This window comes from Nanorana parkeri, unplaced genomic scaffold, assembly GCF_000935625.1.
Source record: "Nanorana parkeri isolate BGI_ZX_2015 unplaced genomic scaffold, ASM93562v1 scaffold1041, whole genome shotgun sequence".
Classification (NCBI taxonomy): Eukaryota; Metazoa; Chordata; class Amphibia; order Anura; family Dicroglossidae; genus Nanorana; species Nanorana parkeri.
Window position 1 is genome coordinate 365,680 of NW_017307309.1, and position 12,977 is coordinate 378,656.

General features: G+C 40.5%; 1 protein-coding gene across 1 annotated transcript in view; it reads right to left on the bottom strand.

Annotated features, from left to right (window-relative positions):
• Positions 1-12,977, bottom strand: part of LOC108796020 (calcium-activated potassium channel subunit alpha-1-like) — a gene marked incomplete at its 3' end in the record, with an annotated part of 400,113 nt that overhangs the window by 364,431 nt on the left and 22,705 nt on the right. The gene's annotated exons all lie outside the window — the stretch shown is intronic.

Sequence of the window (12,977 nt, forward strand, 5' to 3'; positions counted from 1 at the left end):
CGTGACAGGGTGACAAAGCAGGAGTACATCTGGGAGACAGGGACCCATTGTTGTCAACCTAAACCAGGAAGTACCTGAACAAGGATATACATGGCAAAATCACCAGGTATTAATTCAACAAAAGCTGCAGATTTTAAAATATTACCAACTGCTTTTTAAATTACAATAGGATGCTAAAGGTTATATGAGCTTCAGGGATTGGTGGGATCTACTTTATTGCTGGAGGCTGTTTACAAACAGAAAATCTCTATCATCGCTATGGAGACTTGCTAATGATGTAAATCATGAATAGATACACACCTAAAAAGAGCAAACCAAAGTAAAAATTGAATTTGTAAACATTCCTTCAACATGAAGTGAAAGCATATAATGAAATATAATGAATAAAGCAACTAATGACATTTGCTCGGTTCAGCCTTTACATCTACAGATCTGAGGCTGGACAGAAGTATTTATTTGGAACAGTTTTGGTAACTGAGAGCAGTATATGGTAATGAATGCCTATCCTGGCTATCCATGAAAGGATTTGTATCACACACAACCGATACAGAACTGATACTGCACCCTTTTTATTTGACATGAACAGACTTTGACTACAGACACCAACTGAAGCTGTGAAGATGTAAGAGATATGCTCTCTATGAAGTTTCCTTTCAAAGTCCCAACCATCAGGCTGCCAACTTCAATGCATTAGGATTCCTCTAGAGAGCTAATAGTTAAAATTGTTTTGCAATGTTTCTTTTCAGTTTCCTGACTGGCATATCCTGGTGTGTGATAATCTAGAGCCTTTCCTGCGGATTACACAGCTGCTGTGTCCCTCCCCCTCTGCCATACTACCGCCTCACCAACCCTTCATTCCACGCCTGAGGACCCTATACACAACTGTCACATTTTCATGATCTGGCATCTATGCAATCCCATTTTAACAACAAGTGTAATGTATGTTTTTGCTTACAAAGTGCCATAACTCCTCTGAAACCAAAAGCACAAGGGGAGCATTATGAATGTAAATGTTCAGAAACCACTGCCGAATATGTACTATTCAGCTTATAAAACTCAGAGTGCATAAAAAAAAAATGAAGACAATTTATTATCCAGCCTGTCCCTTGAGATGTAATTACTCCCTAGTTGGGAGCTGACGTTGAAGGTGAAGCCAGACTGTCAATTATAGCCCATTCTTTAAAGACAACTCAACCCTTCCTGTGACAGGCCTGTGTTAAAACTCTCTGGTCTTATATATCAGCTGATCTGAATGGGGCAATGTGGAGACCAGGACCTATCTACTGACTTCTGACAAAAGTCAATATTTGCATGTCAGTAACAGCACTAGTTAGTCTGCATGTTTTCAGAACAGAATATGTGTGTTTGTATCAGCTAATGGAACAGATCAGATATGAAGCCACCACTATGTGTACATGCTTATTGATTAGAAAGGTTCATTTTAATTATTCTTAGTCAGAAAAAAATAAAACAGGTTTTGCACTTCTGATTTAAAGAAAAACAAATCTTTTGTTGCTTGTGTGACACTGCCTTCCATGGAAGGCGTACATTTTAAGTGTTCCATGCTTCTCTGGCACTACAACATGGGGTGGGCAAACTCTGGTCCTCAAGCTGTAGTGAAACTACAAATCCCATGAAGTGAGCCGGCATGAAAAATCGGCGTGAGTGGCTGTATAAATCTTGCAATGCCTCATGGGATTTGTAGTTTGAAAACAGCTGGAGGGCAGGAGTTTGCCCACCCCTACACTACATTTAGTGTCAGAAGAGATAGAACACTGAGTCTGTGTCGGGCTGGGCACTCACTGCAAGGCAGACATTTAGGTTAGCCACAGCCCTGAAAATGAAAGGAATAGAATTTGTATGACACTGCTGTTCACAATAACCCACATGCATCAAAGATTGTGTACTCCGACAAAAATGATACTGGGAAAAACACAGATTTGCAGGGCTATTCACTAAGGTGAAGGGTTTGGAGAAGGCAGGAGAAGTGAACAATCAAGGCCAAAATAACTGAACTGGAAAGTGAGCTGAATTATAGAATTTTTCCAAATCAGCTATTTTGACCTGGATTGTTCCCTTCTCCTGCCTTCTCCTAACTCTTCACCCTTCACTCCCCCTTCCAACCTTTGCTGAAGAGCACCTCTTTTTACTATCAATACTGGAGGGTTCAGGCACAAAATACGATTGAGGGTATAACTCATAGCTCATGCACCACCTTTCTTAAGTAGTAATGGGCTCGGGCGTGTTCGCAGCTCCACGTGCCGAGCCCGCCAGGAAGCTGACGGTGCCGCAGCGCAATCACAGGTACTGAGACATTATCCCGGTCCGCAGCTGCAGACATCGGGAAATGGCGGGCACGGCACGTGGAGCTGCAAACACGCCCGAGCCCATCACTACTCTTAAGCTCCATTCACACCTGATCATTTTGTGTATGCATGTCAAACGCACATAAGAATGCACGCTATGATGCGCATATGTGAAACGCATGAAAATACAAAACCATGAATGGCACCCCAAACGCAGCCAGGAAGACAGAAGTTTTCCATTGCAGAAACCTTTTATGCTGGTTTCCTTTCTGAGTCTATTGGTGTGTCTGCAGTGTTTGTATTAACTTTTTTTTAATGTTGTAAAAATTTTGTCTAAATAAAGAATTTACCACAAAATGCGTAAAAACGCAGAGAAAAAAATGCAGGATGCAGGTCACAGATTTTGCTACTACTTTTCCACATTTGTTGCGCATTCAGGACCCCACTGAAATCAATGGCGACATGCAACAGAGCAAAAAAGAAATGTGCACATGATGTGCATTCGTGCTTCGCTCAGGTGTGAATGAGGCCTTAGCTATCCTCCCCAGTATAGCACCCCACACAAAGTCTCCGAGCTATGTTATATTCTTCTTCTGTGTGCTTCTCTCCCCCAGAGAATCTGGAGTGGTTGCTCTATAAGTAAAGGCAGTTTGGCACCGCACAGGAAGTGCATGCAGTGAGAGCACACATGCAGTCTAAGTACACACTGTGTGAAAATATGTAGAATAAAGTACAAGCAGATCATAGACAGAGCACACATAGCCACAGCACACGGACTGACCATGCACACACAGCCACAGTGCACACTGTTAGAGAATAGTTTTAATGAACACACAGCACACACAAACTCTACAGTTCGTAGATGGTTTCCTCTTTCTGCTCTTATTACAGCACTGGAATTCTTTTTGTATTCATGTGTATCTGTATATCCGCAAGCTGGCAACTGGGACCTAACTAAGTATGGGAGCTTGATTGGTGCACAAGCACTCAGCAACATACAGTACATAAGACGGGGACATGATGTCTTTGCAGAGATGACGGATGTCTGAACAAATAATTGTTTAGCACCAGGCTACGGAAACCACTGCTTCCAGTTTGGCAGGCAAAGAATTGCAAGCTATTTAAATGGTCACGATTACTGTATGTATGTAAAAAAGCTATTATCAGATGTTTGCTGTTTCGGAATTTTACAGTGGAATAATTTGCATTAAAAAAACACTATATACTCCACATAAAACACCATTCTGAATTGACCATTCAAAGAACAGACACACTTTGTTAGTCACTATGTAAATATAAAAGGAAGGCAAAAATAAACTGATTCAAAAGAAATAGCGCACACAGTAAAAAGACTGCACGTGAAAGTACAGTGGCTTGCAAAAGTATTCTCCCCCTTGGCATTTTTCCTATTTTCTTGCATTACCACCTGGAATTAAAATGGATGTTTTTTCGGATTACATGTTTTGTACATACACAGAATCCATCATGGTGAAGTGAAACAACTTATCAAAAATAAAAAAAATGGAAAAGTGGTGTGTGCAACCTTTGCTATAAAGCCCCTACATAAGATCTGGTGCAACCAATTACCTTCAGAAGTCACACAATTACTTAAATAAAGACCACCTGTGTGCAATCTAAGTGTCATATGATTTCAGTATCTATACACCTGTTGTGAAAAGCCCCAGAGTCTGCAACACCACTGAGCAAGGGGCACCACCAAGCAAGCGGCACCATGAAGACCAAGGAGCTCTCCAAACAGGTCAGGGACAATGTTGTAGGGAAGTACAGATCAGGGTTGGATTATTTAAAAAAAGCACCATTAACCCTTTCGCTGCCACCGACCGAAGGCTTACGGCGGAATAAAACCGCTTGCAGTAAGCCTTACGTCGGTGGCTTTCATCCTTCTTCTATATGCTCATGGTTGCTTTAGCGACTATAACTTATATCAGAAGGGTCCCCCCAACTGTTCCCTGTAAAAGAATAGCTGTTAACAAAAATGCAAGCTTCTCCTGCCCTCCCAGAGCTTCTCCATGCTGGGATCTGTTTCTCCACAAAATCCCACTGCTCTCCCCTGCCTGTATGGAGTAGGGAGCGCTGAGCGGTGAGGAGCGAGAGGGCTGCCTGCTGTCAAATTCTGGCCGAGCAGCTCGGAGAATTGGTAAATATCTGTGATATTTACCGATTTTCTGGATGCAGCACAAACACTGGAGTGATCGCTGATCACTCCATTGTTTGTAAACAAATGGTGACACATAATAGTTACATCACTTCCTGTTACATCACTTCCTAATAGTTACATCACTTCATGATTTTCTGGATGGGTAGAAGCAGCTCAGTGGCTTCTATCCATTCATAACTGGTTGATTGAAAATATTTACTATATTTACTAAATATGTACTATCTGCGGTTTGTGAATGAATGGGAAGCCTCTGTAGTGAGTGCATTTCATGAATTCAGTACTAAGGCTGCAGAAAAAGAGATACACACACATATATACATATTATGCATGTGCAACAGTATATTGTGTGCATATTGTGGTGTGTGCCATGCACATGTGCTGCGGTGCGTTGTTAGAGCAGAACACAGTGCTTGATTTTTTATTACTTTTTAAAATAACATTTTAACTGTGTGGCAGCGCATGAAAAGCGTTCTGATGCATTGCCATGGATTGTGATATGCGGTGTTGCGATAAAATGTACGCCTGTATCATTTTATCACAACACACACACCAACACAGTGCACAAACGATTTTTAACATAAGTTGCTTATTTACAGTTTTATGTTCCTTTATTTTTTTTTTACTGTTTCGCAAAAAAGCGCAATATAAAATTTACAATTTTTTATTTATTTCCTCAATACAGTTTTATCTTTTAGATTTAGTTGGGAAAGTATTTTGTTTGTGCACTGATACTGATTTCGGTGTGCTTTTATCAATTTAATTGTGTATTTTTTTGGTTTAATATTGATTTGATAAAAAGTTGCAAAATTATCGCAGGACCTACAAAATTAGTTGTACCATCTTTTTATTCTACAGGGCCTGTGCTTTCAGAAAATATATGGTTTAGGGGGTCTTTTACAAAATTCTAAAAGCTGCAGTTGAAAATAAATAAAAAAGGTGAAAAAAATGCAACGGTGTGGCCAGCAGAAGTTAAAAGCCTTCTGTAGGGCTTGGCAGCAAAGGGGTTAAATCCATTATAAAAAAATGGAAAGAATATGGCACCACAACAAACCCACTGACCAAGCAAGGAGGGAATTCATCAGAGACGCAACAAAGAGGCCAAAGATACCCTAAGGAAGCTGCAAAGCTCCACAGCAAAGATTGGAGCATCTGTCCATAGGACCACTTTAAGCTGTACACTCCACAGAACTGGCCTTTATGGAACAGTGGCCAGAAAAAAACCCCATTGCGTACACAAAAAGAAAAAAGCAAACACATTTGCTGTTCCTCAAAAGGCATGTGGGAGACTCCCCAAACATATGGAAGAAGGTACTCTGGTCAGATGAGACTAAAATTGAGCTTTTTGGCCTACGAGGAAAGTGCTATCTCTGGTGCAAACCCAAGACCTCTCATCAACCCGAGAACACCATCCACACATGATGCATGGTGATGGACTGGCAAACTGCACAGAATTGAAGGAATGAGGGATGGTGCTAAATACAGGGAAATTCTTGAGGGAAACCTGTTGCAGTCTGCCAGAGATTTGAGAATGGGACGGAGGTTCACCTTCCAGCAGGCCAATAACACTGAGCATACTGCTAAAGCAACACTCGAGTGGTTCAAGGGGAAAAATGTAAATGTCTTGCAATGGCCTAGTCAAAGCCCAGATCTCAATCCAATTGAGAATCTGTGTCATGACTTAAAGATTGCTGAACACCAGTGAAACCCATCCAACTTAAAGCTGCTGGAGCAGTTTTGCCTTAAACAATGGGCAAAACTCCCAGAGGCTAGATGTGCCAAGCTTATAGAGATGTACCCCAAGAGACTTGCAGCTCTACAAAGTATCGACTTGGGGGGCGGGGGGTGGGTAAATCGTTATGCATGCTCAAGTTTTCCGTGTTTTTTTATTATTTCTTGTTTGTATCAAAATAAAATATATTTTGCATCTTCAAATGGTAGGCATGTTGTCTAAATCAAATGATACAAAAATTAAATTTTATTTCCAGATGTGGTAATGCAGCAAAATAGGAAAAATGCCAAAGAGCGTGGATGAAGAAATCTCCATTGCCAATTATTGTGTTGTAACAGCCGGTACCTGCAGCTGTGAGAATACCAGACAATTTTGCACCTTCCCCCATTGATTCCAGGGGAAAAGTTTGTCAAGTCGGGTGCTGATGTCAGGGCCACCCATGGATCGAATTCTGGCTCAAATCTGGTGGCCAATGTAAGTATTCCAAACCTCTAGTTTTGTTCAAAAACCCTTGTGCTTGCCCATAATTGTTTTTGAGAGGATAAGAGTTTTTTACATAACAAATATTTATTCAATACAAACAAGTGAAAACATCCATTGAAATAAACCACAGAAAATCAAAATTAAATTTGTATACACATGGTACAAAATGAACTAAGGTAAAAAAAACTCCCTGTGTTTATGGTTACTTTAAGCTGGCTATACACTGAGTAAATATTGGCCAATTCTTTACGAACCACATTGAAAATACTAAGGTACATGCAGAAAGGATTGGTCTGCCTCTCCCAATAATCCAATTTGGTGCCAACCATCTCTACCTGAATTTCTGTCGGTCCCGAGTGCTGCATTGTGGTCCTCTCTGGGTATTAAATTTATACATCAACTCTTTGTTGCCAACACATTTAAGAGCATACAAGCCCTTCAACTAGAGTGTGAGATCTCTCTGGATACATTTTCATACTATAACTAATTTTAACATGCACTAACTATACAGCTTGGGCTAGGTCACACTAGAGCGATCCGTGACCGCTTGGCAATTGTGCACAAAATCTCGCGGATGGCCATGCGGACACGGAATCGTCCAACACTTGCCAATGCTTGCTTTCTTTCATGCTTTCTGCTATGCTAACAGGGTTTGATCAGATTTGGGGCCTATGGTCTACCTCACCTTTTATAGCAGCATCCGCTGATAGTCAGTAATTTAGGAGTCTATCATGAACTATCATGCATGTTCTGTATGATATATTCTTGTGACACTACCTTGTGTACACCAACTAACAAAAGACATGAAACTACACTGAGTGGCCAGATTATTATGACCACCTGATGTTTGTAGGCAAATTAGCTATAATTTCACGCTGAAGTTGCTAGAGGACCAGACCATTATAAATAGGGAAGCAGGTTGTTTACCACGACAGTAGAAGTGATTTTTTTCTGAAAATATGGGTAAGCATTGGAGAATTCGTTAAATGTTCAAGAGCAGCTGTTGTTAAAGTGTTTAAAGACTGGACTGTCGCGCCGAAAATCTGAACGTGCGAATTGTGGCCGTCAGCGACTAGTCAATGTTAGGGCAGAACAGAGAGTGGTAAGACTGGTACAAGACAACAGAAGTGCAACAGTGCATCAAATTACTGTAGATCGTAATCAGGGATCCTCTCAAATGATATCTGAACGCACTGTTCACCGTACACTGCATCGTATGGGATATGGAAGCCGAAGGCCTGTTCGAACACCTTTGCTGTCTGCAGTTAACAAGATAAAGCGTCTCCAATTCGCACAGGAACACAAGGATTGGACAGTCGAGCATTGGAAAAAAGTCATGTGGTCCGATGAATCACATTTCCAGTTGCATCATGCAGATGGCAGAGTGAGAATTTGGCGGAAACAGCATGAAAGCATGCACCCCATATGCGTGAGTACAACCCTTCAAGCTGGTAGGGGCAGTGTTATGGTTTGGGGCATGTTTTCCTGGCATGATTTGGGCCCTTTAATTCGTGTGGAACAACGTCTGAATAGCACAACATACCAAAGTATCTTTGCTGATCAAGTTCATCCTATCATGTTGATGGCGATACCCAATGGAGTTGGCTTCTTCCAAACAAGACAATGCGCCATGCCACGGTGCTCGTATTGTGCAGGAGTGGTTTCAAGAACATGAGGGAGACTTTACCTTGCCTAGGTGGCCCCCACAATCACCAGATCTCAATCCAATTAAGCATTTGTGGGACGAAGTTGAAAGAGCCATCAGGCAGCTGGTTCCACAACCATCAAATCTCACAGAACTGGACAGTGCTATTCATCAGGCATGGGGTCAGATTCCTCGCATCACCTTTCAACATCTCGTGGAGTCAATGCCAAGAAGAATCGCCGCAGTATTGAAGGCAAAAGGTGGCCCAACTAAGTACTGATGGGGTGGTCATAATAATCTGGCCACTCAGTGTATATTTCTTTGTGATAATGTAATTGTGTGATATACTGTAACTACTGTATTTATCTGTTTTCTATGAAACAAAATTAACAAAAACAAAGTTGCAGCACCCAGCAGCAGTCTTAGGCCTTTTGAATATCTACCCAAAGGAGGCATTTACAGTTTAAATACCATGCATAAATTACATTAAATGCACATATATTCGTATGGGAATATTTAGGTTGAAATGTATGGTGTGGCAACAGGGTCTCTTTAAGCAAGCAGGAGAGATTATTGCCAAACATACTGTACAACTCTACCCTGCTCGGAATACACCACTTTTCATCAACTTGCACAAGTTGCCATTCTACTACCAAACTCATGGACAATATAGTAATAAGACACTGTGCTTCCTATTTGCATTAGTTACCAATTTAACGAAGGAGCAGCATGGGGGAACTTTACCCTATTTATAACCTCTACCATGCGCTTTACAAGATTATAATTAGTTTTGCAAGTAAGCTACTCCCAAGAGTAGAGCTAAAATAAACAGACAGGCTTAGGATGAAGGACTTGCACTGGATTTATGGCCTGTCTGAAAACCTGTACTGTTTACAAAGATATTTGGCCCAGAATAAAGTGTACTTTAATTACGTACATGCAGTCAATGTCTGACAAGGGGGTCTGTTTATTTTACTGCTTTAGTGATGCACATTGCATGTGTATGACAGACATCTATGTATTGTTACATGACCTGGCATGTGATCAGGACTCCATTACAGAACATCTTAATAAACATATACATTATATTACAACCAGTAGTCACAAGAACAATGTGTCTGGAATACACCAAGCATGTATATGTTTATTGTATCATGTTGATAAATGTACATGGTTTAAATTGCTTATTTTATAACCTGATGTGAAACCGGTCTTGTGTGTTATTATAAATTAATAGACCCGTGTGTATTAAAAAAAAACCTTTCCCTTGCCAGTCTTTAAAGACTCTGCTGCCAAATATAAGCTATTCAGCTAATAAACAACTCAATGGTACAGTGAGCAAAAACTCTGCCCAAGTCCGTCTCCTAGGATATAGTTATTGCCCATATGGATTCTGACATCTTGCCTCCTGCACAACATAGAAATATTGTAGCCAGGCTGTCAATCACAGCCTGTACATCAAAGACAACATAGCCTTTCCTGTGACAGTCATATGTCACTGCCCACTGCATACATCAGTGGCCAGATAGTCTAGAGATTGTAATGATGGCTTAGATGCAGACGTTTTACAAGCACTCAACATTTGCATTGGTAACAACGCTATTTGGTCTGCATATTTTGCAGAAAGAAGGATTAGGTTTTAAGCTGAACTTCAGTCAGATATATGATGCACAAATTGAAGTAGCTCTGTAATCATAAAAGTAAAATGAGGGGGTATTAAAACTGGAACAAACAAAATCTGGAGCACTGTGCAACCAATCAGCTTCTCTCTTTCATTTTCAAATCTCAACTGAACAAACGGAAGAGAGATGCTGAATGGTTGCTATGGGCAACTGCTCCAGAATCTGTCTGCTCCAGTTTTTATAAATTTCCCTCAATGTATTTTTTAAATGAAAGCATTGTAAACACCTGATTTTGACTTGGTTTTGGCCATCATGCAGTCTACAACAGAGCTTAGAGTCGGGTAGGGAGAAGCAGCACAAGAAACCAATCAGGTGTGCTACAGTGCAGGGAGTATGTGATAGGAGGAGAGATGACCTGATCAGAGTGCTGCTCCTCTTTTTACTGTCCAGTCACACGGTGTGTGTATTTCATTTGTACATTTAACTGTTTTTCTTAAGATAAGTTTTAAAAGAGCCGATGGAGCAGACTATAAAGGTACCACTACGTCCACATGCTTAGGAAATGTAAAGTAAGAAAGTAAGAAAAAAGTAGCTGTAACTGGTTCCTTGGTATACAAGAACCTTACAATTACACAGCAAATGTCAATGAAGAGGGCAACTGCTTCTTTCATTATACTTCAAGACTGTCTTAGGAATCAGAGGTTGGCCTTCACCCTATAATAACTACCTATCAGCATATAATTGGGCATATAAAGGCGTTACATTTTGGCATATGCAAGGGGGGAAAAAATGAGCAATCTACTAAGGATGGCTAATAAGGTAAACATATGAGCTTCTAAAGTTTAACAAAGGATTCCTATAATACAAATTTGGATGAACATATTGATAAATGGTCTTGGTCAGGCTTGGTCTGAGCTCATAATCCCTCTACTGCTATACCGTAGGTTACAGATGGAGAGAAAATGATAGCTAACATAAAGGAGCAGTGTACAACATTTTTAGATGGTCCTGCACATTACGCTAGAATTTTGCCATCAAGGAATTTCAATATAAAGTGGGTCACAGTGCCATACAGATAGCCTCGAGTAAAATAATACTTGACTCATTGTCAGTTCCAGGAAGATATAACAATAAAGCTAACCCATCACACAGTAAAATGTGCCAAGTGGTCTAATGGTGCCCTGCAATCCATGCATATGTACAGTCAAATTGGGACTCCCACTCGAGTCTGACCAACCTTTTATGTGACTATAGCCCAGTATTTTCTAGACAGTCAACTTCCAATCTAAATCTGGGCACTTCTGGCTTGTGCAAATCCAGAATACCTAAAGCGTTAAATTACATGTCTTCATTATGTCCAGTGATAGCATATTTGAAAGCGCACATGTCCATGCCCGAGACTTCAAGTGAAAAGTATATATCTTGTGGATTCAATTTTTTTTCTAAATAGGACATCTGAGGTAAGAAGAGTAAAAAAAGCTCCACAAAATGACTGCTTGTGGTTAGCGAAGTGAACCTTCTCTGTTGATGCCAGCGCACTCAGATGTTCCATGGCTAATAGTCTGGTCTGTATGCTTTTGGCTGCATATATGTGCACAGGCCAGCAATTAATGGAAACCTAAAATAAGGTATGAGAAAGCCAGGAAGCCATATTTATATCACGGGAATAAATATTTGAATACAGTAAACCATACAAGCCACAAATATAAACTTGCCAGAGACCATGGCTGAGAGATGAAAAAAAAAAGTCTCTGTGGGGAGATAGACATTAATGAAACAGAGGGTCCATTATATGGCATGACAAGTATAACAATTTTAAGCACATCTGTTATAAACACATTGTCTAAGAAACAGTTTTATTGTAAACTTTCAAGACACCATGTGCGACACATCTGAAAAGTTTACATTCCTAAATAAACAGTATTGTTTAAAGTTCACTGATCGTATCTCATGTTTGCTCCCTCTTTCCTGGCAACCCTTAATTCAGACTCTTCTTCCACTGACATTATAAACAAATCAAATTAACTGCAATTTTTTTTTTTTTGGCAGCACAACATGTATCTAATATTACACCTGTGACATCATTGTTTTCATTGCCTGCTCAAATGTATGTCCTCCACCAGTCTCCTAGCTAGCCCTCAGCTCCTTTTGTGCCTTACTATTTCTGAACTGTTTTCATTGTTAAGGGGATCCACCCCTGCCCAAAAAAAGAACACTTTGGCAAAATAAAATGTTACTGCTGTCCCTGAGGTTCTCACTTCCCGATTAATGTAAGAGCCTAATACTACCTTCACAGAGATTGTCTCAGTATTGAATAAACTGTAGTGTCCATTCACAGCGCATGGTTCAACTGCATCTTTCTGCTACAGTCAAAACAATTAAAAAGGGAGACTATAACGGTTTGAATCAAATTTTTCCTTTTTTTTAAAAGCATATACATTCTTAAACTGATGCTTTTTTTTAACTATTTGTATAAGCATTTTATACAGGGTAAGTTTCAAAGAACAGCAGAAGATGTATACTTTGACTCTCTCTTTCCGAAGCCCCTTTTACATGGGCGATCCAATCAGGTCCAGCTGTCAGTTTTTCAGGTGGCTCTGAAAGGGAGCCCAATGTTACTCTACGGGATCCCTCTTCGCTGTACTGCAGGCAGACAGGAAGAGGGGGGGGGAATGAGCCATTGCTCTGACCCATTAAGCTGTCGGTGTAAATATGAGGTTGAGCTATTGAGTTCCGTAAACAACAAAGTGGTTAAAATGCATAAAAAGTAGGGCTGCGTAAATTAACGATTAATTCCTCTATTAATCGTTCATTTTTTTGACCAGTACGCAGGGCTCCCTGCAAAGAAAACAGTTAAAGAAGAACTCCAGGAAAACTTTATATTAACCCTTGCAGTGGGGCTACCCCTGCACTGCAAGGGTTAAGGGCTCATGTGTGTCTAGGGACAAAGATAACAAAGTTATACTCGCCCAATGCTCAGAGCCAGCCAACTGTCACAGCAATCCTTCCTGCC